Source organism: Drosophila kikkawai, chromosome 3L (genome assembly GCF_030179895.1).
Source record: "Drosophila kikkawai strain 14028-0561.14 chromosome 3L, DkikHiC1v2, whole genome shotgun sequence".
In the NCBI taxonomy this organism is placed as follows: Eukaryota; Metazoa; Arthropoda; class Insecta; order Diptera; family Drosophilidae; genus Drosophila; species Drosophila kikkawai.
In genome coordinates this window covers 35,018,866-35,031,625 of record NC_091730.1, presented here as the reverse complement: position 1 = coordinate 35,031,625, position 12,760 = coordinate 35,018,866, and positions in this window count along the sequence as shown.

Genomic DNA, 12,760 nt, shown 5'->3' with positions numbered 1-12,760 from the left:
CCGCCCCACCCTTATGCTAAAGTCGGCTCTTCTAAGATGAAGACATGAGCCTTCATGCATATCACAGCACGTTGCGAATGATATGGGGGAATTGAAAGGATGAATGCAGTTTATCACCTTTTCACCCTCCATCCCTTTTTCGGTTGCTTCTTCAGTGACCGTCCTTTGGTTGAAAGGTAGCACACACAAGTTCTCTATCACTCCTAAAGATCTCGGGTGACTGTGACCTTTTCATCCCTCTTAATTGCATTGTGCATTCGCAGGTGTACACCGGCTTTTGCTAACATCTTCATCCCTTTAAGGACCGCACTCGTTCGTCCTTCCAATTTCTTTAACACAGGTGCGCGCGGGTCGAGGGATATCGCTCCCTCGCATACGCACTCGAAGCCGTTTCGAGTCGAAGCCGTTTCGAGTGCGCCTTCGGGGCGGTAACGCTCCCGCTCCCGCGCGGATCGAACGTTATCGCTCCCTCTCGAAGCCGTTTCGAGTGCGTCTTCGAGGCGGTAACGCACCCGCTCGCGCGCGGGTCGAACGATATCGCTCCCTCGCATACGCACTCGAAGGCGTATCGTGTGCGTTATCGCTCCCTCGCCCCCTCGCTCCCGTATCGAGTGCGTCTTCGGGGCGGTACCGCTTCCGCACACGTTTCTCACGTGTCCTCAATCCATTCAATCACACCCTAATCAATTTTTATTACCCTACCCTTTTAAGGTGACAGGGGTCAGATCACCCCTATCTATTTAATTAATGACCCTAATTAACGATTAAAGATCAAAGCTGGCCCGCACCTGAGGATATCCTACTACTAATGTCCTACTTGCCAAACTGTATGCTTTGAGAAGCCAGCAACTCCATTTCAGAATACCAGACAGCAGAAGAGCCAGGTGCTGACTGCAAGTGGCACCACGCCAATTGCAACTCGAAGTTCAGTAGAGTTAGGGGCGTCTCAAGCTGAGTTAATTAAGAATACTGTGAAAAGCGCTATACAAGGGATGCAAAATGAGTTACTAACCCAGTTGTCCGATAAAATGGCTCAGTTAATAGACAATAATCTTGCGGCACGTCTGCAGCCAATAGGTGTGAATAACTTCGAGCAAGGAGAAGGGGAATATATGGAACGAAAAATGCCTGTAGATAATACTGGTGTTCGAGCAGGTTCAGGACGAGGAACTCCTAGAAGCTCCATATCCGATCAAAGCGAGAGGTCCGATAAAGTAGGCCACATTTTAAATAGTTGGAAATTGCGTTTCAGCGGTAGTTCGGATGGCATTAGCGTTGATAACTTTATTTATCGTGTGCAGGCTCTCACAGAACAGACTCTGGAGGTAAACTACTCGATCCTTAGTAGCAATGCGAGGCTTTTAATTGAAGGGAAGGCTAGGGAATTTTATTGGAGATGCCACAAGCGAAACAATTTCGTGATACTCGGACGGATATTGACATAAGAGAGGCCATTTGCGACAGGAAACAGCGAGAAAAAAGGATTTGACTCGTTTTGTGATTCTGTTGTGGAGATGGACAGTTTGGATGTGCCTTTATCGGAAATGGAAGTCGTCGAAATTTTAAAGCGAAATTTAAGACCGGAAATAAGGCATGATATTTTAAATCTGCAGGTGCGAACGGTGAAGAAATTTGTCGTCGTAGGGAAGACTTTTTGAATGAGGTTCGTAAAGCTCAGGGATACCAAAAGGTTGTTCCATTTAAGGGGGGATATACATGTAAGCGGTCAAAATTTGGCCATTTTTTGTGAATTTTTTTTTATAAGAAATAGTCAAGCAATCGTCGTGAAACTTTGGATATAGTTAAAAGTAGAATCAGAGATGATAAAAAAAATTAGTTATAAACAATATTTTACAAAATGGCGGACTTATGGAACATATGCCGTAGCGCCTCGAGCTTTGAGTTGCCGTGCTATGGACACGATAGAGCTCTTAATTCCTGTCCAAAATCCGTAAACTAAATTTTTTTGTATTCATTACACCTTTATCTTCTATTTGAACCTAAAAAACCAAAAAGAAATCAAGGCAAAAAAAATAAATTTTGATTTGAAGGAAAAAATGCCATTTTCAAGTGATCAGTTTTCACTTCCCACCCTCTTAAAAAATAGTAATACTCAGTTTTATAACAACCATGTAGGTTCAAATAGAAGATAATTTCATGCTGATCATAATAATTTTTGATTCACTCCGATATGTTACATAGTTTTTTGTAAATCGTGTCCATAGCATAGGTAGAAATGCAAAAATTAGAAGCTGAGAAAAAGACGTTTAAAGTTTTTGATGCGCCCACGTTAACCCTTGTGAACCTTGCGTGCATACTTGATTTGAGGCACTTAGAGTTGGAATTCGATAATGAAACTTACACACTATATTCTTTAAATAATAAACTATTTTTTAAACAAAAAAAAAATTTGCCCAAAAAATTTTGGTTTACATGTATATCCCCCCTGAAGAAGCAGGTCTCTGAATTGGTCGAGGAGGTCCAGTGGGAAGATGCCGAGGAATTTTCTGATGTCGATGGCAATTGGGAAGTCGGGGCAGTGGCGCTTATCTGCTGGAATATGTATAATATATATATATAAATATATATAAATAATGGAGGCTTTCGAACTTTCATTGAAACCGTTAATGTTTGTCAAGCAAAAGAAGCAGTCTTCGATGTGGTCTTTTGGTTCTATCTATATTGAAGGTCTTGAAAATGTTTGTGGGGAAGACAACGAATTTGCCACCCTTTAGATCATAATAAAAAACGCACGATAGGTATTTTAATATAAGCCGTGTTTAATGTGTTTGTTTCATCGGAGCTGCAGACTGAGTAAGTAAAAGCTCGGCTTCAATATATATACATGTTTATGGGATGACAAATGTAGTTTGGCTGATAGATAACGCGACAGCTTTAGCGAGATAAGAAAAGAGTAGAAAAGAGAAAACATAAGAGCGCTGCAAGTGCAGCGGCACACCTATGCGCGCGTGACTAGGTGCCGGCGATCTGCTCCGAACAGGCATCTGCCCAATATTTTTGCGTGCTGCTTCCATACCAAGTCTGCATTTGTCACAGCATGACTTGGGAACCCACGTTTTATCTTGATTTTGTATTTCCATGTTGAATACAATCTTGTAATTCCTGCATATTGTTTGATTAATTGGTATTCTTTTGATTGAAATAAATAATCCGCAAACATAGCAAAAATTGTTTGGAGATGACTTACACGAGTCTTTTGGGGCCATTTTTTCTCTTTGACTAAACTTAAATATGTAAGGATTATCGCTGGCTACTAAGCTGTCTTAAAAATTTTATGTTCGGAAGACCTTTTCATTTAATATATATATAAATTTTTTTTTGTTTGTTTGTTTAGGCTTTGCTTTTATTTATTGAATTTTCTCATTTCTGAGACTTACAATAAGTGTATCAAATCTTGCAATACTACCTAATTAGCAGTCATGAGACTGGTACAGGGTAAAGGGCCATGACTAATTATGGCTGGGTTGGATAGTCGTTACGTAGTAGACGGCTTCTTCTGGAAACTCGTATCAAGTCCCTTCCTAGAGGATTGCTTCGATTGAATAGGTGCCGGATGTTGTTGCGTTGCAACTCACTGCGAAGACTCTGTTGTAGAAATACGACTCAAGTAATTTGTGTGTGTATGCCGGCAAGAGTGTTTTAATTTTATGCATGAGGCCATTGAGCCAGACGCGGTCGAATGCTTGAGAAACATCTAGAAATATTGCGCTGCAATGCTCGAAGGCTGTGCGAATTTTTGATGTTATTCTGTTAACTTGCTCTATAGTTCCCTGCATTTCTCTGAAGCCAATTTGATGAGCTGGGATGATGTTGTGAGCTCCCAGATAAGGAATTATGCGCTTTAGTAGGCATTTTTCAAATAACTTGGACAAACATGATAGTAGACTTATTGGTCGGTAGGATGATGGGATCGTGTGGTCTTTTCCGGGCTTCGGTATCATTATAATTATAGATTTTTTCCATTTAGTTGGGTAATGGCCGAGACTTATGATCCCATCGAAGATTTTACAGATGACCTCAATAGCACAATTCGGAAGTTCAGTTATCATTTTTTGAGTTATTAAGTCGTCGCCGGGAGCCTTTTTCGGCTTCAGTTCCCTGATGACCTTCGTGATCTCGTTCGGACGAAATGATGCTGGAGTAGATTCCGTTTTAATTTGGATTCAGTTTGGATTTGCGTTAGTTCAAATGGATTTACAGCAGGGTTCGGCTGGAAAATGCCCTGGAGATGTGAGGCAAAAGTTTTGGCTCTGTCTTTGTCGCTGCGGGCCCAGCAACCAGATGACTTTCTTATCGGGTTGACGGTTTCAGTCGGTAAGCTTAAATTTGGGTGAGCTCTCCATAAGGGATGCTTTGTGCTGGTTGGCGAGAGTTTCTCAATATATCTTAATTGTGCATTTTCGGCATCTTGCTTCAGGGCCCGGCTTAGTTTGCGTGTGGCTTCATTTAGACATTGCTTTGAGTGTGGCGATCTATTGTTTTGCCACGCCCGTTGCAGACGCCTCTTTTCTTAGATAAGCTGTTCAATCTGCTGGTTCGTTTTGAATTTGATTTTTTGCACATCCTTCTGTTGTGGTGTTGAGATCCTGGCTGCAGTCACAAGTACCTCTTTCAGAGCGGAGGTGGAGGAGTCTATGTCGGCTTCAGTATTGAGCTGGGGGGCTAGCTCAATGTGGGAACTCACATCCTTTTTGTATTTCATCCAATTTGTTCTGTGCGACGTCAACCTGTGAGAGCGATCCGTAGTTTCTGGGCTTTGAAGGAGGGTTATCAACAGCGACGAGTGATCTGAAAAAAGGTCTGGAAGGACCTTGGCGTTTATTAAATTGCGTGGGATGTTTTTTGTCACCGCGAAGTCAATTAGATCAGGTATCTTTCTGGGGTCTGCTGGCCAATATGTGGGGCTACCAGGGAAAACGTAGTCCAGTTTATTTCTCACATTGATGGAAGCGTTATACAGATTTCTTCCCTTGGGGGTCTATTTATATTATATATTGCAAGACGTTGATGCACTATGTACAGTACATGTCAAGTGGAACTTGCGACACCAAGCACGTGCTTGTTCTTGTTAGCAATTAGTTAACGCGAAGGACTTAAAAAAAAAGGATGCGGGGAGACTATTACTGGCGTACTGCCGGATTGGTTGCTTGCATGCGTAAGTGGGTTAAGATTGAAGTTTTTAGTTTTGGGAGGCTATCAACGTTAGATATTATTGTGTACAAATCGTTATAATTTGCACAGAGGACTCTAAAGGGTTCATGCAGTTCAAAGGATGTTCTACAGTGGGGGAAAACTAATGGTAAAAAGGATCTGGTGTTTCTTATTGGTACGTGAAAATTTAGCTGACCGGGCAAGTCAGTACTTTCCACGTCACCACGGATTAAGTTGTGTAAAAATGTAATACCTAGCATGGTTCTACGATCAGATAAGGAGGGTAAGTTAATTAGTAAGAGTCTACTAGAATAAGACGGTAACCTCTGGTTTGCATCCCAGTTTAAACCGCGTAAAACGAAAAGTAAGAAGTTTTTTTGAACCGATTCTATGCGTTTACTATGGACGCCGTACTGAGGGCTCCAAACGCAGGATCCATATTCTAAAATAGGACGAAGGGGTCATTGAATTCCTTCGACCACCGTTTAATGAAACCAAGCACACCCCTGGCTTTATTCACCATGCACGAAATATGATCGATAAAGTCAAGTTTAGGATCCAGACGGACACCTAAATCATCAACTATATTAATTTTTTCCAAAGAGCAGCCGTTTAGCGTATAAGTTGCAGGCTTAGGAGTGACACGGGAGAATGTCATTAGCTTGCACTTAGAGCCGTTTAAGTTTAATAAGTTCATGCAGCACCATGTTTGAAAATTGTTAAGATCTGTCTGTAAGTCTGATTGGCAAGTAGCATCGTTATATTGCACACAAAGCTTGACGTCATCAGCATACATAAGTACTCTGGAGTTGGTCAAAACTTCGGGCAGATCATTGATAAATAACGTAAACAGTAGGGGACCCAAATGACTCCCTTGCGGGACGCCAGATGTAACCCTAAGAACATTATATAAAATAATACATATTTACTCCCATTCTATAGGTTGCCTTGACTTATTTGAAATTTGACAGCAAATAGGAGTAGATAATAAAACCAAAAAAACGGTTTTATTCGATTATTAAATCCAATAAAATGTCCTCATGAAAACGCTTTAAACCGAAATTAAAGAATACAATGAACAATGGATTCAATGAATATTTAAAATTAGTTCCATTTAAGATTTAATTCTCAGAATTGTTTTTTCATCACAGAAATATTGAAAATTTTGGGAGTTTCAACTTTGGCGTCGAATTCCAAAGACATGGGCATGGACATGGTTCACGATTGGGACTATTTTTTAGTAGTGCCGTCATGTATATTTATATAGGCCACGTAATTCAAAATGTCGGCAAACATCGGATTTTTGTATTCTTAGGTATACCGCGGAATGGGTAACGTATACCTGCGCCTCAAAAAGCGCCACCCCGGGGATAAGGTTGCTCACACCCTGAAGGCAGATGTGGTGGATAAGGACCTAGGTCCATCGTGGATGCCGACCGGGAAATGACGCTGGATGAGTCCTGACCGTAGTAGTCAACCCGTCGTATGGAGGTGAGGCCAGTACCCATGACACTCAGGGTGCTGCAGCTCAACCTCCATAAGAGCAAGGGCGCGTCGGCGGAACTCCTCATAGCCATGGAGCAAGGTTCCGCCGACATAGCTTTGGTCCAGGAGCCATGGATCGCCTCAGGCAATGCCATCGCCGGACTGAAGTCCGCAAATTACAATTTTCTCCATCCAACCAGCACGCCTACACGAAGGGGAAATCAGTGGAGAAGGCACTGCATTCGTTGGTAGCCACCATTGAGAGAGCCCTAAACAGTAAGGAGTATGCACTTGGAGTGTTCGTGGACATATCCGGGGCATTCAAAAACGTTAGCATGGACACAATAATGGATCGCCTAGAACCGACCAACTCGTTCCCCGCTATCAACTTGTGGATAAAACATCTTCTAAGTTGCCGGCGGGTACAATCAGATTGGGGCACCGCTTCCATGGTTATTCCCCTCCTATGGAATCTGGTGGTAGACGACCTAATCAAGAGCTTCGAGAGGAAAGCACCAAAGATAACAGCTTATGCGGATGACATAAGCATAATTATCACGGGAGTCTGTCCATCGACCCTCATCATGGAAACAACACTCAGGGAGATATGTGAGTGGGCGGAGAGGGTAGGACTCAATATCAATGCGGATAAGACGGATCTTATTCTCTTCACCAAGAGATACAAGGTGCCGCAATGGATCCCCCCGAAAATTAACAAAACCAGGCTGACCCCTAAAACACAAGTCAAATACCTCGGCATTGTACTTGACAGCAAGCTGACGTGGAAGGTCAATATAGTAGAAAGGGGAAAAAAAAGCCACCATAGCGCTATATGCATCCAAGAAGATGCTTAGCAGCACATGGGGCCTCTCACCCGCTCTAATACATTGGGTCTACATATCGGTGGTGCGTCCGACTCTGCTGTATGGAGTCTTAGTGTGGTGGCAAGCCACGGCGAAGAAAACGTATAATAAGCTTATGGAGAGGCACTGCTCTGCATATCAGGGGCGCTGGGGTCAACCCCCACCAAAGCACTCGAAACCATAATCGGTATATATCCCCTAGATATCCAAGCGCAACTGACCGCAGGAAAGGCGGCACAATGTCTGGTTGCATCAGGAAACTGGTCGCTACAAGGTTTCGGGCACAGTTCAATTGGTCGAGACATGAGCAGTACATCTGACTACATGATACCCAGAACGTGCCCAAATGACTGGAAGTCAGGCCAGGACCATGCTCAATACCTCAATATATACACCGACGGCTCCAAGATGGAAGGAGGAGTTGGAGCGGGCATATACTGTGCAGACCCTGAAATGAGGCTGTCGTATAAGCTACCAAGCTACTGCAGTATATTCCAGGCGGAAGTATTCGCCATCAGGAAAGCAGCAGAGCTTGCGCAGAGCATAAACCGTCCACATGAGGCGGTCAATTTTTTCGTAGACAGTCAAGCGGCGATAAGATTCATGCAACCATCAGCGGTCAGTTCCAAAAATGTACTGGAAGCAGGGAGTCACTAGATATCCTGATCACGACTAAGTCAGTGAGGATCTACTGGGTTCCCAGCCACCAAGGCATAGACGGTAACGAAACCGCGGACGAACTTGCAAAGAAAGGCGTTGGACTGGCGAGTGAAAGAACAGAAAACGTCCCTATCTCACTAAGAACGCTCCAAAGCGAGCTAGAGAGACGGGCTGACGCAAGCACAAAAATCAGGTGGAGAAGTAATTCCGCAACCTGCAGAATATCAAAAATCATGTGCAAAGAGCACAACGAGAAACTCACCCACTACGTGCTGCATCTTCCGCGGAAGGATTGCAGAATGTTAGTGGGTATTCTTACAGGTCACTGCCTGTCTGCTGCACATGCAGTCAAGCTGGGTATTACCGACAACGCCAAATGCCGGAAATGTGATGAATCCGAGGCAATTGAAACCTTGGAGCATCTCATTTGCAAATGTCCGGTCCTAACGAGGGCAATAATGAGATACCTAGGCTCACCAGTTCTGGCATCGCTAGAAGATGCCTCCAGGAGAAAGCCAGGCGAACTCCTTGCCTTTGCGAAAAACGCCTTAATATTCAAGGATCTCGAAACCCGCATAAATAGTCTCTGGGTCCATCCAGGAGTTTCCCCGGATAGCTATGAGCCATATTGACCTATGTGTGGCCCCTCGAGGGCCGTCCGGCTTAACCTAACCAAACCCAACCTTTACTCAGGAGCACCCAAATATCATGGAAAACTTGAAATGGTTCGTGGAAATTTCACAAAGTTTAATTTTGTGTTCCTGTGTAATAGGAACTTAGTTTTTCTAAATAAAATAAAGAAATGCAACATTTGCACTGTGTTCATTATATGACATTGCATTGTATTATGCCATTTATTTTGGATTTAAAGTTTTTTATATGTACATATATTTTATATATATAGTTTTCTGCCCGATTTTTATTTATTTATGTATTATGAAAAATTTTTTTCGATTTCAAGTTTTTTTATATGTACACTAGCAGACCCCACCCGCTTTGCTGGGCCCGAACTAATTATAGTTGACCCGGCAAACACTGTTTTGTCATGTATATTATTTGTAGGAAACAATAAGGAAACAATGAGCATATTACAGAGTTGTCAGTAAATAAATAAATAAACCGCTTCCTCTGCTTGTTCAATAAAATTGTACTGGCACCGAGTCGTTATGAAATTGCCCATAAAATAAATTTGAAGAAATTTCGGATTATCATCAGGCATTGGCATCAATGATCCAATTTTGTGGTACACCTGGCCTTGTATTTTGAATGTAGTTTCAAAATTACGTCCATCGGATGCAAGATCACAAATTTTAGTGGCCCCAAATGACGTCATTTGGAAGCAAGAATTAAATTTGCGTATTTTACTCAAAAATAATTTTGAGTCATTTGAATTTCCAGCAAGAAGGGATAATAAAGGTTCTGGCGGAGCAGGTAGAGGTTCCAGCACGACTTTTCCTGCTGCGCAGCACATACCATTTAAACGCCTGCTGCTTACGTTGTTGAGATTCGATCTTTTCGGTGGCATTTTGCTGAAAATAATATCTTACCTTCTTAATGTATTTAAAATGAGAATTTAGAGACTCACCACTTATAAACACAAAACAATAATTATGAATGACAAATAACAATAATAGAAAAGACAATCTGACGAAATGCGATTTATTGAAATAATTTATTACACAATATGTAATACGTGAAGAACCGCTCGATCAATTTTGTGCAAACTCATCAACAAAATAGCCCAAGCAAAGCATAAAGATTTGGTTAAATAAGCACACTAAATTTCATGAGACTCGGTAAAGCCGTTTCGGAGGAGTGCATAAAAAAGAAGATTCCTCCTTGTTCTGCCGAAACTGCCATGATGAAAAAGATCTAAGCTATCCTATCTCTCAAGTTGAACTAACCTGCATATTGTCTGCAAATTGGAACGAAATCTGTTATGCGGTTTAGGATTCTATAGCGAACAAACATAGTGACAGGAGATTTTTATATATTTAGAAATATATATGTACATATATACATATATGTATTTACATATAACAAAACTTTAAGTCAAAAATAAAAATTCATAATACAATGCAATGTAAACATTGCTACAACTGCTATGTAAACATTGTATTATGAATTTTTACATATATCTATTATATAAAAATAAGTCGAGTTTTCTGCGGGGATCAAATAACACCAGAACGCACGAACCGATTTCCACGGTTTTGCATTCGTTGGAAAGGTCTCGGAATTTGTGATTTTTTGCAGTAAAGAAAATTCAGGAAAAATTGCAACAGAAAGCGGGAAAATCATTTTTGCATAAAGCGCCAACACTGACACATAGCATGCCATAATTCTTTACTCAGTTTATTTTATGACAAATCGAAATTGTGTTCAATTTTGAGTAAAATAAGTTATTCGTTTCATATCAGTGCAATTGGAAACCAGCATTTGTATTTAGGGTGGTAAGTTGAACTGTGTAAATTATGTGGATTAGAGGTTAAATTAACCGCTCTGCCTATAGTCGAAAATGCCTATAGCACGACGTGTGAACATCGGTCTCCACACAAGGCATGCAATCCAGCAACAAGTGTATTCACAGAACTTAAGACTGGCTAGTGAAAGAGCAGAAAACGTCCCTATTTCTCTAAGAACGCTCCAAAGCGAGCTAGAGAGAAGCAAGCGCAAAAAGCAGGTGGAGGAGTAATTCCGCAACCTGCAGAATATCAAAAATCATGTGCAAAGAGAGAAACTCACCCACTACGTGCTGCATCTTCCGCGGAAGGACTACAGAATGTAAGTGGGTATTCTAATAGGTCACTGTCTGTCCGCTGCACATGCAGTCAAGCTGGCTATTACCGACAACGCCAAATGCAGGAAATGTGATGAATGCGAGGCAACCGAAACCTTGGAGCATCTCATTTGCAAATGTCCGGTCCTAACGAGGGCAATAATGAGATACCTAGGCTCACCAGTTCTGGCATCGCTAGAAGATGCCTCCAGGAGAAAGCCAGGCGAACTCCTTGCCTTTGCGAAAAACGCCTTGATATTCAAGGATCTCGAAACCCGCATAAATAGTCTCTGGGTCCATCCAGGAGTTTCCCTGGATAGCTATGGGCCATATTGACCTATGTGTGGCCCCTCGAGGGCCGTCCGGTTTATCCTAACCTAACCTACCTCACGTTTTTGTATGAATAACTTTATATTTTCTTGAAAAGCAACTTATTGTGTACTTAATAGATATCAAAGAGAAAATTTTGTTTGTGTTGCATGCAAAAAAATGAAATATAGAAATGCACTTTAAAATACCATAAAATACAAAAATTTTAGTTTTCTGGCCGATATATTATATAAAATATGCATGTAACGACTGTACTGTACTGTAACGACCCTCTTTTGGGGTGCACGGCCTAGCTCGCCGGGGTCGCGGTTCGTAAAGAAATTTATATGTCCTCGTGTCCCCAAACAACCAGTAAATAGTAAAGAGAATACAGTAATTTGATGTGGTCTTTATTAATTGTGATATAGAGAAACCTGTGGGAAAGAGCAAAATGTTGATGTCGTCGCTAAGACGTCCCGTCGCTACCCTGGCTGACGGTAGATCCGTGTCACGGGCTTCGTTGATGAGTAGCCGGCTGGCTGATGCCTGTGTGGCGTGAGCTCGGCGCGCGTCAGTCGACTGGATGGCACCCTGTGGTGGGTGATGCGACTCTGCGACGAGTGTGCAGTGAATCGACTTGATGATACCCTGTTCGGGTGATGCGACCGTCGGTGATCGGCTTGACTGCACTCTGTCCGAGTGATGCGTCTCCGCTACGAGTGTGCGGTGAATCGGCTTGATAATACCCTGTTCGGGCGATGCGTGTAGGGTGCGTGACCGGTTGCGGGCTGGCCGCTGTCGTGGTCAAGGTAGGTGGGTCCGGGTGACGTCACTCGGAGTGAGAGACCGTCGTTGCCTAAGCTCGAACCGTCCCTAACGCTTCACTGCTACCCTGTATCTGCCAAGATCCGCCATCAAGGGCCAGACCTTATCCCCTCCTATGCTTGCTTTGCGAATGTGGCGAACCTCACTCGACGGCCTCTCCTATTCGTGGTCCGCCATCCAAGGGCCAGACCAGGAATCAAGTCTATATTACCTGTACGGCGTGGTCATACGGACCGCACTCGATCCCTGTTTCCGCGAGATGCGCCACCCAGGGCCAGACCTCGTCCCACACCTAACTAGCTATACGGAGCCCGCCAACAAGGGGCAGACTCCGCTCCTCCCGTCTACTCCGCTAGATCCGCCGACAGGGGCCAGACCTAGTCCTACTGCTACCTATACCTTTTTGCTATATATCTTAGCTATGAAGGTTCGGCAACTAGGGCCAAACCTTATTCTACTGCCTACCAAGGTCCGTCGCTAGGGCCAGACCCTGTCCTACTTCTTTACTTATTTACTTACCAGATGTTTCCCGCTCGGCTGCTCCGCAAAAGTGCCCTTGCACTGACCGGTGCGTCGCTTTATATAGCCGGTCGACAGCTGTTCTCCCCCGATTGGTATCGATAATTCCCCGATGGTCGATAGGCAGGGCGTTGCCAGATCGATCGTA